Below are 15,468 nucleotides of genomic sequence, written 5' to 3' on the forward strand. Positions count from 1 at the left end.
GCTGCTGCTGGCAATAGCTCCTTCCAACCCGGAATCATCTGTTTCTTGTCATAATGAAACTTATCAGAAAGAGTTGCCAAGTTCCCTTCTCTGTCCAATTCTAGAAGAGGAGAGACTCCGTGGGCATCAAAGGCCCAGCGGGGAGTTCCCTTCAGCACCCAGCATGGAGTTTAGCACCTCCTCGATCCATCACTAGAAAGAAGGCCGATATCAATGTCAGACTTCACGTGTCAGTGGTTTCAGAGAATTTTGTCTCAAAGACCGTGTCTCTTTGACTTGCTTTCAATACTTTCTGGGAACACTGAGACTACAAAGTGACATGGCTCTCTGGGGCGGCGGCTGCTGGGAGGAAGTCACAGTGGGAACAAGTCCCATGGGGACCCAGGCCCGAGGCTGGACCAAAAGGCTGGCGGTGGCTCAGAGCCACTCAGAAGTGATAAGGACTGCTTACAGGTGGCCTTCCATGGGAGGTGGGTGCCCCGGGAAGCAGACAGTCTCTCGTTGTCAAACGGGTAAATACAGAAGTCGCAAAAACTGGAACGTCACAATTGTGATATGGATCATGAGCCCCTGATGGACTGTGGCTACCGGTGTCGCAAAAACACAGACAACCGGACATTACATTATGCACCTCCTGATGGAAGCGCACAGTAGGCGACAGGGACCCGAGATCCAATAAACTCCGGGATGTGGGGAACTCAACTGAAAAAAAAAATCCAGTTTTCTCAGTCAATAAATTACAAGGAAAAATACATAAAAGAAACGGAGGGAAAACTATAGATTAAAAGATATTTAACAGACCTGTCCACCAAGTGCTCAGCACGGCCTTGTGAGGGACATACACACACACACACACACACACACACACATACACACACACGCCTCCCCGTTGGTGAAATTTGAATATTGACTGGATATTTGATAGTGCCACGGGGTTCTTGTTCATTTTCAAGGTATAATGTGATGTTATGATTATGTTTTCTGAAATAGTCTTTGAAAAAATACATACTAAAATACAAGAAAGGAAGAGAGAAGGAAGGAATGAAGGAAGGGAGGAAGGAGGGAAGGAAAAGAGGGAGGGAGGAAGGGAAGGAATGAAGGAAGGGCCATCTTTGAAGTAAACTTATTCTGTAGAACTTCAGACTTCACAAATTGATAGACAAGGCCCCGATGCATTCTACACAGAACTGGGGCCACAAATTTCAAAACCTCTGGGGCTGTAGGACCCGATATGTCCTCTTATCAGCAAAGCACCGTATTTCCCACAAAGGAGAAGGTGATGAACAGTTGGTTCTGGAAGCGATCCATGACTATCTATAGTAGGCTTTAATTTTGTGAAGGGTAAAACGGAAAAGCAAATTTCCTAAGAGTTCCTGTTACGAACAACTTTGCCAGTGCATGTGCTCCGTAAAACAAGGGAACGTAAGTCATAATGTCATGATTGCAGAAAATACAGGCCTTGTTATTGCAGAGGGGAAATGAAAGCACGATCTCCTTCCAAATAAGGACTCAGCAGGCCACACAGCAGGAGAGAGAAAGACTTGCCTGGGAGCGGAGGGGAGAATGATGATCTCAGGCACTATTTATTGAACCCTTACTGTGGGCTCCCAGCACACACTGCCTCACGTCTTCCGTGGAACACTGAAATAGAATAACTTGCTCAAGGTCAAAATGGCAGAGCTGGGAATCTCTCTAGACCCCAAAACTCAAAGAGCAGCAGGCAAAACCGACTTGAGAAACACTGGGGAGATGGGGGCATGGGCACAGGTGTGTTAGGACGGGGCTGACAAGACCCAGAGTGTGAATTTTTTTTCTAACTACTGACTATCTGTGTTAATTTCCTCCAGGGATTCCACCTCAACCCTCTCTTGCCCACCCACTCAGCCCACCCCTTCTTCAGACAGTCTTCCCTCCTTTGGGCCATATGACCGTTTGGTAGGAACGTGGGTGATCTTTCGCCCATTTGCAGTACCCACTGGTTCTGCTGCACATGAGCCCCAAAACAGGATGACAGAAGAGGGTGCAGGGTCCCTCTGCTTCTGGCTAACTTCTTTAGGTAGAACCCCACTACCTCCAAATTAAGGGCCACTTCAAATTACTTTTCCTTTTTCTAAACAGCCTCCCTTTTCTCTTTTATTTTTTTTCCCCTGAGGTTTGAGCATGGAAGTTATTTATTTCCTCCCCCTGTGATTCTTATACTGTCCAGAAACCTCTGACTTTCTGGATTCTTTATGGAGCCTCAAGTCTCTTAGCAGATTTCTATTTTTTATTACCTTTTATGATTTTTAATTACACAAGAAATACATGCTGGAGCACACGATTAAAAAAAAATTCGTCAGCTATAAAGGGATTGCCGACTAAGATGCTCGACTTCTTCTGTATTTGGAATAGACGAGATCTTGATTTATGATTGGCAGATGGCCCCCTTCTTAAGGACATAAGAGGGACACAGCTTCTAATAAGAGTAACATGTCCTTATGGGGGCAAACTGGCTGGTCTGCAGCCCGCCAACAGCTGTTGAGGGCTGTCTCTCCTTTCTCCACGCTTGGATCACGGTGACAGCTGAGAGCTTTAATAAAGCAAAGTGTGCCTAGGAATGTGGGGTGAGGAAGCCACCAGGACACGGAGCTCTATTTCTGCCCCTACCAATAATCCCACTGTGAAAAACAGCTGAGGTTCAGAGGTTCTGAGGCCGCCTGCTGGGGCTGAGCAGTGATCTGGTTTACCCTGAGCAATGCCGAGACATTCCCGAGGCTCTCATGCGTCCGGAGGCAGGCCATTAAGGCACTGATTATTTTTAGCTAAGATGTTTCAGGCTTTCCATGGCAGTGAGGAGCTGGGAGCCCCCACCACCCGGGCATTTGTGGGCCTTCTCAGCATTTTATCAAAGTAGACATGACCCTCGCTCAGGAGCCCTGAAGAGATTTAGGGGAGCGGGTGATAACACACTCTTAGACCACCTTCATCAAGAAACCTGACACTAGCTTGCTGAGAGAAAGGGCAGCTTAGATTGGAAGGAAAAAAAAAAAGAGGGACAGTTATCATCAACACAGGGGTACCCAGTGACTCAAGCATAAAAAATCAAAGTAAGCCAGAACCTCGGACCTCCAGGACAGTAAGGGAAACACAAGCACTCAAGTAATAATGATGAAAAACAAAACACAGAGGTAATGGGAAACGGAGGAAGGTGACAGGGTGACACGCTTTTTTAAGAGCATAAGAAAGTCAATCCCTTTAGCGGTGATCGAGGTGCTCTGTGAACAGCAGGGGCTCAGTGCTTTAGGCCAAACGGAATTCCTGGCAAGAAAAGTACAGTGGTGGAGATTGTGTGCCCTTGGGGAAAACCCTGTGGTCTTCTTTGTTCTTTCTGTACTGACTGCCTCCTAGGATCGGGAGCAAAGACACAATAATACCCCAGCAGGGGCCTCTGTACAAATCTGTGAGCCATCTAACCCCCAACTTGATTTTCTTGGCTTTCTGAAACAATGGGTGTTTGCAATTCACACCGGCTCAGGAGCCTGAAGGGAGAATCAAGTGTCGGAGAGGAGGCCCGTCGGGGTGAGGTGTCAAGGCTGGAGGCTGGCAGCTCATGAGCCCCAGGGCCAGAGCCTCCCCCAAGCTTGGCTGCTAGAAGATTCAGGCCTGTGTTTCTTTCGATGCTCCTTCATTCATCTGTCATTTACCCGCTGCTTACTAGGGGCCCAGGCACAGGGAATGGGAGAAGAGGTCCCCAAGAAAGCTAGAGCAGACAGGGACGGAGAACCCAGGTCTTGAGGCCTCAAAGCTCAGAGTGGGGAGGGCGGGGAAGGACGGGGGTGGGGGGACATACGTTTCCAAATACGGCTCAGCCTCAGCTCTGGGTGAGATGAGCCTCCGTAGCAGCTGCACCTATTTTGGGCCTGGGGTCTGTCCCATGGGCAAGGGTGTGAAGGCCTGAAGAACGAGGCATACCCCGCGAGCGCCCGTTTTGAGGGCATCTCGGCACCACTGCAGGGGCAAACGCCAGCTTTTCTGAGAAGTCTCCTCAAGCTAGAAACTTAAGATCTCCTCCTGTTTTGTGTCCCCGGTTGCGCCCACCAGCTTATGGCCGTCTGAGCCGGTCACATCTCCACCTGCACCAGGGAAAGGCCTGCAGGTCTCTGGGAGGAGGGCGGGTTTGGGATGTGTGCCCCTCCCTGGGCTGCAGAGGGTGGAGTACATGCTCTCCTCACACGCACAGCCCGTCCAGTCAGGAGGCAGAGAGAAGTCAGCGCCCCTCTGCCTACCAGCACCCCCCTCCCCCCCCCCATCCCCCCCCACCCTGCCAGGCCGAGGCCTGGCCGTGCTGATGAAGGAATGACAAGGGCAGCCTTACAGGAGACCTTGACCTCGGCTGCCAGATACAGCGTTAGGCACTCTCCCAACATCCTCTACCAGGCTCATTCCTGCCACCGCCTGGGGACGCAGCACAGACAGTGACCCTTCAGACACGGTGACCACTCGTCCGAAAGTTAAAAGGACACGACTTTTTACCTTGTAAGTGACTTGCTTTCAGTCTTTACAGTAAATCCGGACCCTCACAGGGTCTTTAGTGTCAGGAGTGATCAATAAGTAAAGGTACCTGATAAAATCTGCAGCCAAAAATAATCTCCCCGCGGCCAAAAGGGCGCAGCCCCGTGGGTCACGTTGTCACCTTCTGAGAGGCTCCGTGGGACAGGGCACAAGAAGGCCATTTCCCGTGGGAAGCGCAGCTCAGCTGTGACCTTAGCAGGTTGTTGGCGCTCAGAGGGAGCCTTAAATAGAGAGTCTCCTGCCGCCTGTCTCTTCCCCCTTCGTCTGAGCCTCCTTGGGGAGAGCTCAGAGTGGTGACACCAGCTGGGTTGCCCTCAAGCGGGAGTCAGTCCTGTCAGCCATGAGGGGCCCCAGACAGCCCCCCAGGCGGGGATTCAAATTCCGCGCTGTGATCTCTGGGCCACTTCTGAGGCCTGAGGGGCCTGTTGCTGGGCACACGGTTCAGCGCCCACCGGGTCCGGGTCGCGCCCACCTTTCTCCCTCGAAGCTCTGAGCAATCCACTGCCTCTGATCCACTGCTTGAAATTCGGGGCTGAAGACACACACAGGCTTTTTTTTTTTTTTTTTTTTGTGGCTCTAGCCATTTCTGTAAGGAACTACTAATAGTTCTGCGTTTTAAATCACTCTGAGCTCCGGAGATAAAGATGGTTTGACTATCAATCATTGCTCCACAGCAAAAGGAAGAAGCAAATTTGACAGTCTCCTCCTGCCTTCCACGGGTTGACTGAGACCACTTTTTGGACTTCAGCAGTTAGTGATTTGAAGACGTGGGGATCTGAGCTACACGTGGGTCACAAGCCATTTGACCAAAAAGTGATTAGGGTTCGAGGCGACCAATGTCACAGACCAGTCCATTCACACTGGCTCAGACGGCATGGTCCTCCTTAGTCAAGCCTGTTGGAAACACAGCTCTGAGCTGTCACTGCTCTGCCCAGACATCATCAAGGGCCCCCTCTGCCTATGAGCTGAGCACACAGCTCCCAGACTGACACCCACCCGACATTCCGCACGCCTGCGGGTACGGCCGCCCTTCCTCCTCCCGCCCGGTCACCTCCATCTGTTGAAATCCTAACACATCTGGAGTTCTCTCCGTCCCCCACATCCACCGATGGTCACCCCCTGATCCTTCATACACATTTCTGGGGACATGTTTTTATTCCCTGGATCCTAAGTGGGATCTGTGACTTACTGCTTCACTTACCTTTGTACTACAGTTCCTGCCCCAACACCCTGCGTTTTCAAATTTACACACACACACGTATGCACACACGCACATGTATGCACACGCATGTACACACACGCATGTGTGCACACATGCATGCACACAGGTATGCACGTGTGCTCACATGCGCACACATACAATGCACACACATGTATGCGCGTATGCACATGCACACACAATGCACACACATGCACATATGCACGTACACATACTCATGCATGCATGCATGCACATACACACATGCAGAGTTTAGTCACTCCAGACACCGACCCAGCGGTGAGCAAATCTGAGTTCTAGTCTGAACTTTGCTTCCAGTTCCTTCATGGTCATGTTCCATGTCCTTAGCTAAACAGTGAGGGTAAGTGACTGCTTCGAGGTTACCCCACTGGTTCTGGCCCTGCTGACTGTGTCACGGGAACTTTCTGCCCTGGGCGGGCGTACCCAGCCTGCAGGAACTACCGGAGTCCCAGCGACACTACCCCACGCTTCCCTATCTCCTGGCCCACCTGTGCACACAGGCCCTGCTGCCCTGCCTCAGCCCTCCCCCCCCCCCCAACAAGGCCCCAGGTAGTGTCTACCAGGTGAGGTGCCGGACACGCTGCCCCTGGATGGCTGCTCGGCATCTCCTTTCACACCTAGAGGCTCCACTAGGTGGCAGCACTGCTCTGCCAGCCGCCCCTGTCCCCACCACGTTCTGTGGATGCCACTCAGCAGAGGGGTGGCTCTGGCGAAGTGCGGGCAACAGAGAGGAGAAGACCCCCTCTGTCCTTTGCCTGGATTTTTCTGGAGATGTCCAGAGCAGCGCTGTGCTGCATATCAAAGCCGAGGCAAAAGGAGGACACACAAATACCTGTCCAGCCTTAATTTAAACTGTCCATATTTTGGGCGCGCCTCAGTGGCGCAGTCGGTTGAGCGTCAGACTTGGCTTAGGTCATGATTTCACAGCTCCTGAGTTCAAGCCCGGCGTCGGGCTCTGTGCCGACAGCTCAGAGCCTGGAGCCTGCTTCAGATTCTGTGTCTCCCTCTCTCTCTGCCCCTCCCCTGCTCCTGCTGTGTCTCCCTCTGTTTCAAAAATAAACAAACATTGAAAAAAATTAATAAAAAATAAAATGTTCATCATGGGTTCTTTTGCATTGATTTTGATTGAAAAAAAAAAATCACATTGAAACATCATTAGTTCTCATAATTACCAAGTGCTTCACTTGGCCTCACCCGGGTCCCAGCCGGCCACAGCAACGTGGTTTGTGCCCCAGTGTCATAGGCCTGTGGAAACACCTGTTTCTGCTGTTATGAACAGCATCCCAGTGTATCACCCTGCCTTCTAGAATTTCCTCTGCCGCCCTGCATGGCTTCGTTTAATTTGTTTCCCGAGGGAATCGACTGCCTACCACTGCTTCAAGTGCCCCGGTTAGGCTCTTGTTTCTTCTTTCCCTCTTGTTTTGGGAGGGCCCTTTTTCTTTCCTCTCCCCAAGTGAGCCGGTGATCTTTACAGCGCTGGGGGTGGGGGTGGGGGACGGAGGTGGGAGGGGCATCCCCCGGGTTCCCCCTGCAGGGTTCCGTGAAAGAAAAGAAAGCGAAACAGGCTGTCCACTAAGCCAACAGAAATGCCAGCGTCAGCCACTCCCTCTACAAGCACTTGGGAGCTCTAAAAATCCCAAGGCCCGGGCCACACCCAAGACCAGAGAAGTCAGGATCTCTGGGGGTGCACCCCTTCCCCCTCCCCTCGGCCATCGGCAGTCTGTTAAGTCCCCTCAGGTGAATAGAGAACTGAGACCCCAGGTCAACCGTGGGATCCCAGGCACGAAACTGAGCCGTGGCTGCCACCTGCAGGCGAGAGCGGGCACTGCCGTCCGCTGGTAGCGTCACAGACTGGGGAGCAGAGGACTTGGAACACATCTTCCACCCAGCAATGGTTCTCCTGTACAGACTTCCCAGCGACCTCCAGTCTAAGCTCTTCCAAAGATGCCGCACGTCCACGTGCCACCATTTTCCATTTTCCCCGGTGGGGCAGCCCCTAGTGGCTAGCAAAAAGCTTCGACCTGGGGCGGAAATCGGCCTTGAGAAATCCGCTCTGCTGGCCCTGGGTCTGCGCGCACAGAGGAGCAGACAGAATAAAGCTGCTCTCCTGACTCTTCAGGGGGTCAAAACAAGAGCGACCCTATTCCTATAAAACCACGTCTACCAATACGCATCATTAAAATATATTTGTAAAACAGAAGATAAAATACAAGCGCCCCTGCCCCCTCCATTCCCGTCATTCCCACTGTCCGGGGTGGGGGCGGGGGCAGGATACCGCGGTTAACAGGTAGAGTGCACCGGAGGCAAACGTCCCAGTCTTGCAGCAGGAGTGAAACTTGCTCTCTGAGCCTGATGTTTCCTCTGTAACGTGAGTAATCAAGCACCTCTCCTGGAGATTAGTTCTAGGACGCGAGTAAAGGGCCGAGCACAATGCCGGTCCCATGCGGTGTTACTAATGGTAGTTTTTAAAGGCTAACTGGATTGTCTGGAACCAGAGGCGCGGAGTACATTTCTTCTCCCTGCTTATTGTACTCATATCACAGCAGGAGTGGGTTCATGTAGATTAGTTAAATTCGCCCCAAAGCCCAAATGCTGAGGGCATCTGCTAGGAAGCTGTAAACAAACGAGGCTCCCCCGGGAATCCTTCTAAGCCAGGGAGCAGCTCATGGGCTTGGCCACCAGAGGGCAGTGCTGGGCCACGTATGGAGAGTTGCTTCCTGGTGGGGCCAATGCGGGCCCAGGGCACAGCGGCTGTGCAGGCCGCCTCGATTCTGGCTACCTCCCCTGGGGCGAGCGTATCCTGTCTGCTAGTCTGCCAGGATCTGAGCTCAGCGAGCCCCCTGGTACCAGGTCACCCAGAGCTGGATGTACCCAAACTCTTCTCTGGTGCCCAACTCCAAGTTAGGGCCACCTCCACGTCTTCAAGCTCAGACTCTGTTCTCACCTCCCACGGTGAGTCGCGGGTACATTCTGCTTCTCTCCAGTCACTCCCCTGCACCTGCGGCAGATCCAGCCTAAGTCACGGCATCTCCCGCCAAGCCTACAGTGTGAAGATCTTCCTCAGCATCTGGTGTCAGTTCCTACCAACTGCTCAGACTCAACACGTGAGATCCGGTCACTTGGTAGGGAGTTACTAGAGTCCGCTGTGCGCCAGGCACTTTGCTACTCACCACCCTTCTCTGCCCAAGGCAGGCCAACAAGGGGTGGTTTCCCCGACACAGACTGAACTTTCTCGGGTCTCCAGATTCACGTCTCAGAGCCGCTCTCGGCAATGGGTGCCCCAAACTTCTGGGCTTATCCTGATACTGAGCATGAGAGAAGCCCTGAAATCTCAAATTCCCATGACACACTCCCGGTTAGACCCTGCCATGCTCCTCCAGCTAAATTCAGAATGGCGACAATCCCCTCCCTGCCAGATGGACTCAAACCGCAAACAGCCCCTGTGAGAGTCGGACCCAGACCCGCGGCTCTTGCCCACTTTGCTCCATTCCTACCAAAAGGTAAAGGGAGTACTTGCAGAGACTCTTGCTTTTTAGGATAGTTCAGATGTCAAATAGCCTCTCTCTGAGCCAAACATTCAAATGCTCTTAGACTTGGAAAACACTTGCCCTACCGATTTAGGGGCTGCCCGGCCCCACCCTGCCTGGAGGTTTGCATTCGAGAATGTTTTGATTATGCATGCTCTTCGAGGGAAGTAAGGGAACCTGTTCTTTCACAATTATACAATTCTAGAGAAAGGGAAGTCAATGAAATCCTTGACACAAACTACAGACTATTTTAAGAAAGGGGAGAGGAAGGATATAAGGAATCAAAGGGTTTAGCGCTGCTTAAACCAGAGAGATCATAAAATACTTGTGCGGGATTTATCTCCAAGATGGAATTTAGCTGACTGAATGATACGAGATGCTCAAGATAGCAACAAGAGAAGGGAAGGTTTCAGCTTTTTTAATCACTCCAGGAGGAGAAATGCATCAAAGAGGTTTACAGTTGAGTTACATTATGAGCCTAGGTCAAGACAAGACATGTGGACCTCGGGTCGGATCCAGTTTATGCACTAATGGAAAACTAATTTGCAAAAGTGGGACAATCAGAAAGGAAATGATTGTTAAAATGAGAGTCCAAGGTCACAAGACAAGGTATTCCAGAGGTCGCCTGACGGCCTGGGCAGCAGAGAGCTGACCGAGTCCCCTGCATGGTAATGGGCCATGGAATCAAGAGGCCAACAGCCTCCCTGCCTCCGTAGTCTCATTGAGGTTCTCGTGAGCACCGTGTCAATGATAAGAAGCTTATACTATCAAGAAATGGTAAAATACTATTTACTCTGTTTAAGAGGATAGAAACCAAAGACCACATGTGAGATGATTCCATCTGTGTGAAATATCCAGAATAGGCAAATCCATAAGGACATAAATAGTTTAGTGGGAGTGACAGATTAATGGGATGGAGTTTCTTTTGGGGGTGTTGAAATGTTCTAATATTAGAGCATGGTGATGTTTGTACATCCCTGTGGATATACTAAATGCCTCTGAACTTTGGATGGGTGAATGTTGTGATATGTGAACTATATGTACCTCAGTATAGCTGCAGAGAAACAGGGAAGATGGGAAGGTATGTCATACGATTTACAGATATTCCATCAGAAGTTATTCCAAAGTTCAGCAGTGTAAAGGGATTAGACTCATTTACCTAGAGAATTCACAGCATGGAAAATTTCATTCTCCGGCAATGGTGGGAAAAGGAGGTGTTTCTAAAATAATCAGCAGAGTTGAATTCCATTAAAAAGGTTAGAGAAAGCAATACAAAATGAACCCCTCCATTCAAGAGAATTATAGACTCTCAGAAAAGGGGCTCAGAAGACCATCTGATCCTTCAGATATAATCTCTTATTTAATGGACGAGGAAGTGGTCTAAAACAGCACAGAAGGTTCTTAAATTAAAAAAAGTAAGGCCTCTTTCCTACCCCAGTTCATCAAGTCACGTTCCCTAAAATAATCACTGCTTCCAGTTTCTTGTATGTCCTTCCATCAATGTTGTATCGATGTGCAAGGACATACATATACCTCCCCTGGTGCAATTAGGCGAAATGGAGGGAAAATGTACATTAACTTTAAGGAAGAATTTCCTTATATAAGAGCAAGTCCTCAGCGTTCCTCTAACGTTTCTATACGGAAGAAGGACCTCCCTTGATTCGAGCACACTGGAAAGCAGGGCGGCAAGTGCTGGAGCCTAGCAGATGTACGCGTGGATTCGGACTGTTGGCAGCTGAGTGACGCTGGGCGGCACTCACACAGCTCACTGGCATTGAAGGCGGGCAGAGGTGGAACCACAGCGGCACACTCCATGCTTTTCCAGCACACACACGACACCAGCACGCCTCTGTTCCTCTGGTCTTAGGTCTCCGTGGGAGCGCTCCGATTAGACCACCGAACCCGGAGATGGTGGTGGCACGTAGGGGATTATGGCTGCCACAGAAGGATGGAAGTTCACACGGGCCGGAGAAAAGTGAAGCGTTGGCATGATGCACGGGGAAGGTGGCTAATTCTGTATGCTGAGGCTAAGTGGTCATAGTGCCATCAGGAAAATCACAGGCAACGTGGCTGTTGGGTGCGTTCGCAGGGAAAAGGCAACATAATCACAAGGCTCAGCATAAAGATCTGCTTCTAATCGACCATGACACAAAACACTGGTCTAGCAGGTAACCTGCAGCTCAGTACAATAAAAAGGCTACCGCCTTGAAACATGGTAGCAAAACACAAGGAATACAGTCCTGGCTGCAAAGTCCCCTTGAAGTTTCTTCACCCTCCCAAGTATTTTTAGTTGTGGTAACTGTAGACGGTGGACAAAGCGCTACTGCCCTCAAAATAAGGTGGCTCCCAAAAAGAAAGGTCAGCAGATGCCGTCTCTGTAAGTCAAGCCCGCAAGAAGGATGGGATTAGCTGTCTACAGGACAGCTTTCCAGAAGTAACCCATCTTGCAGAGTGCTTTGGAGTGACCTTACCGAGATTAAAGTGCCTGCCTTGAGTATGTCATTAACAAGCAGCCAAACTCCACGTGAACCTGTCCAGCACTTAAGAAACTGTTGTGGTAACGAGTGTGCGCGGCAGGGTGGTGGTCTGCATGAATATTCGAGAAGGGAAAGTGGGACGATGAGCATCTGTCATTCATCATCTGGCTCTGCATGGTTGATCCTGACCCTGTACGTTAAAACAGCCTTGAAGAAACGGAGACCGGGCCGTCCGATCACCAGAACTTGGTAACAATAGCACATAAGAAAATCCAACTTCTGCTCTGTGCTCTCCAAGTAACTTTGGATCCCCTTCGCCAGGAAGAGACTGCATTGGGACAAAGACTGGTTCCGCTTCTTGAACGCTGAGAGCTCCTTTTAGGAACAAATAAGCTGGAAATTAGGCATAAAAACCAGTCTCTTGTGAGTTTGGTTACAAATTTCTGATGATTAATCCTACATATCCTAATAAAACATGTTCATCCAACATCTATTAAGCACCTACTCTATACCATGCACCATGGTACCAACAGGTAAGATCCACATAAAGGGCATAGTCCCTGCCCTCAGGGGGATTAAAGACCTGTGCTGACCGGGCTTGCCCAGTGGTTAAATATCACACTGGTTATGGCCGAGCCTGAAGAGGGTGATGACCCTCCCCCACTGTTACTGAAACAGTATTTTATAGTCTACCCAAGGGACCAGAAAATTAGTTTATCCTAGGAAGTTCAGATATCATTATATCCACTGGTTCTCAATCCTGCCCGTATGTAATCACCTGAAGAAGCTTTTAAAAACTACTGATGTCTGGGGGAGTCTGGGTGGCTCAGTCGACTGGGTGTCTGACCCTTGATTTCGGCTCAGGTTGTGATCTCATGGTTCGTGAGATTAAGGCCCACATTGGGCTCTGCACTGGCAGCGTAAAGACTGCTTGGAATTCTCTCTCCCTCTCTCTCTGCCCCTCCCCTGCTCACATGTGCACATGTTCTCTCTCTCTCTCAAAAAATAAATAAATAAACAAATAAACAAACAAACATTAAAAAAAAATACTGATGTTTGGCCGAACCCCAGAGATGATCATGGAGTTGGTCTGCAGAGAATGACAGGCATCAGTATTTTAAAATTTTTCCCAGGTGATTCAAAGGTGAGGGCAGGGCCGAGAACCAGTGACCTACTCCAACCCTTGTATTTTCCAGGTGGGTAAGCTCAGACTCAACTGAACTGAAGAGATGTACCCAAAGCAACACTCACTAGGTGTAATGCTCAGATGAGCTGTGACTTCTCGCACACTGAGCCAGACTACATTTTGGCTCAGGCAATGTCTCCTCAATGTAGTCATTTGCACGATACCTTCATAATGTCTGCCATAGACACATGCATCTTCATGTTTTTAATATTTTTCTTTAAAACCAATGACTTAATGATTGAACTTCAATGCAATAAAGTTTGTGAAATACGCCTAAAAATTAACAACCGTTAAAATGCAACAGATTTAGCGGCAGGCCATCTTAGTTCACAATGCGTATTGTGCCTGGTGCATGTGGCACACTTTGGAACCCAAAGGGCTGGGGGTCCTCCTGACGGCAGCGGGAAGCTTGGGAAGGTCTGGGGCACGTGTTGCACACCTTTGGAGCAGGTGCTCACATGTGGGGCTGAGGAAGCTTCAGGTGACCACAGGTACCACGCAGCACAGGCATCATCTGATCCTCACAGGGTCTGTCAGTCCTGAGAAGCACTCAGGTTGGGAGGACTGATTTATGACAAGGCTGGCATGAGGCAGGAGGGGGCAACATCAGGAGGATTTATTTTACCTCTCCTGGAAAGGCCACAGGTCACCACTGTGACCAACAGACTCTTAAAATGAAGCTGCCTATCCATCACCTGGGAATTTGCTGATGGGAACACGCTGAAATTGATCTAGAAGGAGGGGAAAAATACCATTCCAGCATTCTGTCAAGTAACAGCCCAGGGACATCCTTCAGTCCAGCTCATAGCCATTCAGGGTCTTGAATTTACCATCCCAGTTAGCAAGACATTTTCTTTCTTGAATAAGCTCATTGGCCTTGATATTTTATTTAACATGTTCTGAATCACCATGCAATAGAAACAGAAAAGAAAGGAAAAATTAACACTTTCATGAGTTCTGCTTCAGGATGAGGTAGTTCTTTGAGTTCAGACCAACAAATTCTCTGCAACCTGGATTCTAAGGAGGAAGGCTCCCAGGTTTCCAATTTGAGAGAAAAGTAATGAAAAGAAGTGGGGAATTCACCCTTGGGGGCAATGAAATGACCCAGAGTCCTTATTAAACCTGCTTCCTGAAGAAGACCGAGACTTTGGGTGTGTGTCTCCCTCTCTCTTAAATGTTAGAAGATGTTTCAGTGACCCAGTGGTTTCCCTGCGAGGACCATCCCTAGGATGGGCTCCGGTTCAAGTGCACAAGACCACAGAGACAAAGATGTTCAATGCAGCCGTTATTATAATGGGGAAAACCCAGAAATGTCTTGCGTGTCTATGAGTAAGAGAATGGATAAAAAAAATTGCAGATGAGCTATACAACGAGATGTATACAGACGAACTGGGGCTACGTGTATCAATTTGGATAAACCTCAAGAAAAAAAAGTTGATGAAAATAGCAAAAATTAATTACACAGACAGCACCATACTACTTTGGTTTAGTATGGTAAAATATAAAATAATGGTGCATATCGTTTATGGATGCACACATAAAATGAAAGCATAAAACACTGGACAGTAAGATGCATACCAGCTTCAGGGACACATTTACTACTGGAATGAAGGCAGGAGATAAACAACTAGTATGTTTATTATTATTATTATTATTATTATTATTATTATTATTAAATTGCAATGGTTTTTAAAGATCTAAAGCAAGTATGGGAAAATGACATTCGTTAAACCAAGACGGTGAGTCATGGATATTTGTTAAATGATTTCCCAGACTTTTTTTGTCAGCTCAAACAAAACTTCATAGTTGAAAAAATGTCATTTGAGCTACCAAAGCTCTGAATTAAAGGCGCACGTTGAATCCATTTGGTGGAAACAGTTGCTTGTGACAGAAAGGCCCGTGTGGTCCATATTGAGGGACAAATGCAAAACTTTTGCCAGGTGGGCTGAAACATGTAAAGTTGGCAGAAAGGATCTGCTAAAGAGTGAAGAAAATAACATTCAATTCACAACATCTTGTACAATTTCAAAAAGTGAATTAAAAGTTTCACTTAATGAAACAGATTTGCTTTTGAAAAACACATGGCAAAAAAAATTTTTTTAAATTTTCCTTTCTTTCCTGAATTTCCTTAAAAAATGGCAAAAGGAACATACACTCATTTGAATGATGTAAGCAATACAGAGACAGTTTAAGGCTGACAAGCCCCTACACCCACCTCTTGTTCCAGTCCCACCTCCATCCCACAAGTTAAACAAGTCCAACAATATGTATCCCTTTATCCTATCCTCTGTAAAACTAAAAAAAAAAAAAATTGTTTTGTAATTTTTTTTCAAACTGATTCAATTTTTACAGCTGGAAATAATTTATCTTTATCATCGCCAGCACAACTCATCCGTATTTTAGAAAAATACAGGACATGCAAATGAACAAAAACAAGGTAAAATGGAAACATTTAAATGGGTGTGCATTTTAATTTTCTGTTTGAAA

The sequence above is a fragment of the Lynx rufus genome, unplaced genomic scaffold, assembly GCF_022079265.1.
Source record: "Lynx rufus isolate CCGP_SWC_20201006 ecotype Redwood Valley unplaced genomic scaffold, mLynRuf1.p SCAF_28, whole genome shotgun sequence".
NCBI classification, from domain to species: Eukaryota; Metazoa; Chordata; class Mammalia; order Carnivora; family Felidae; genus Lynx; species Lynx rufus.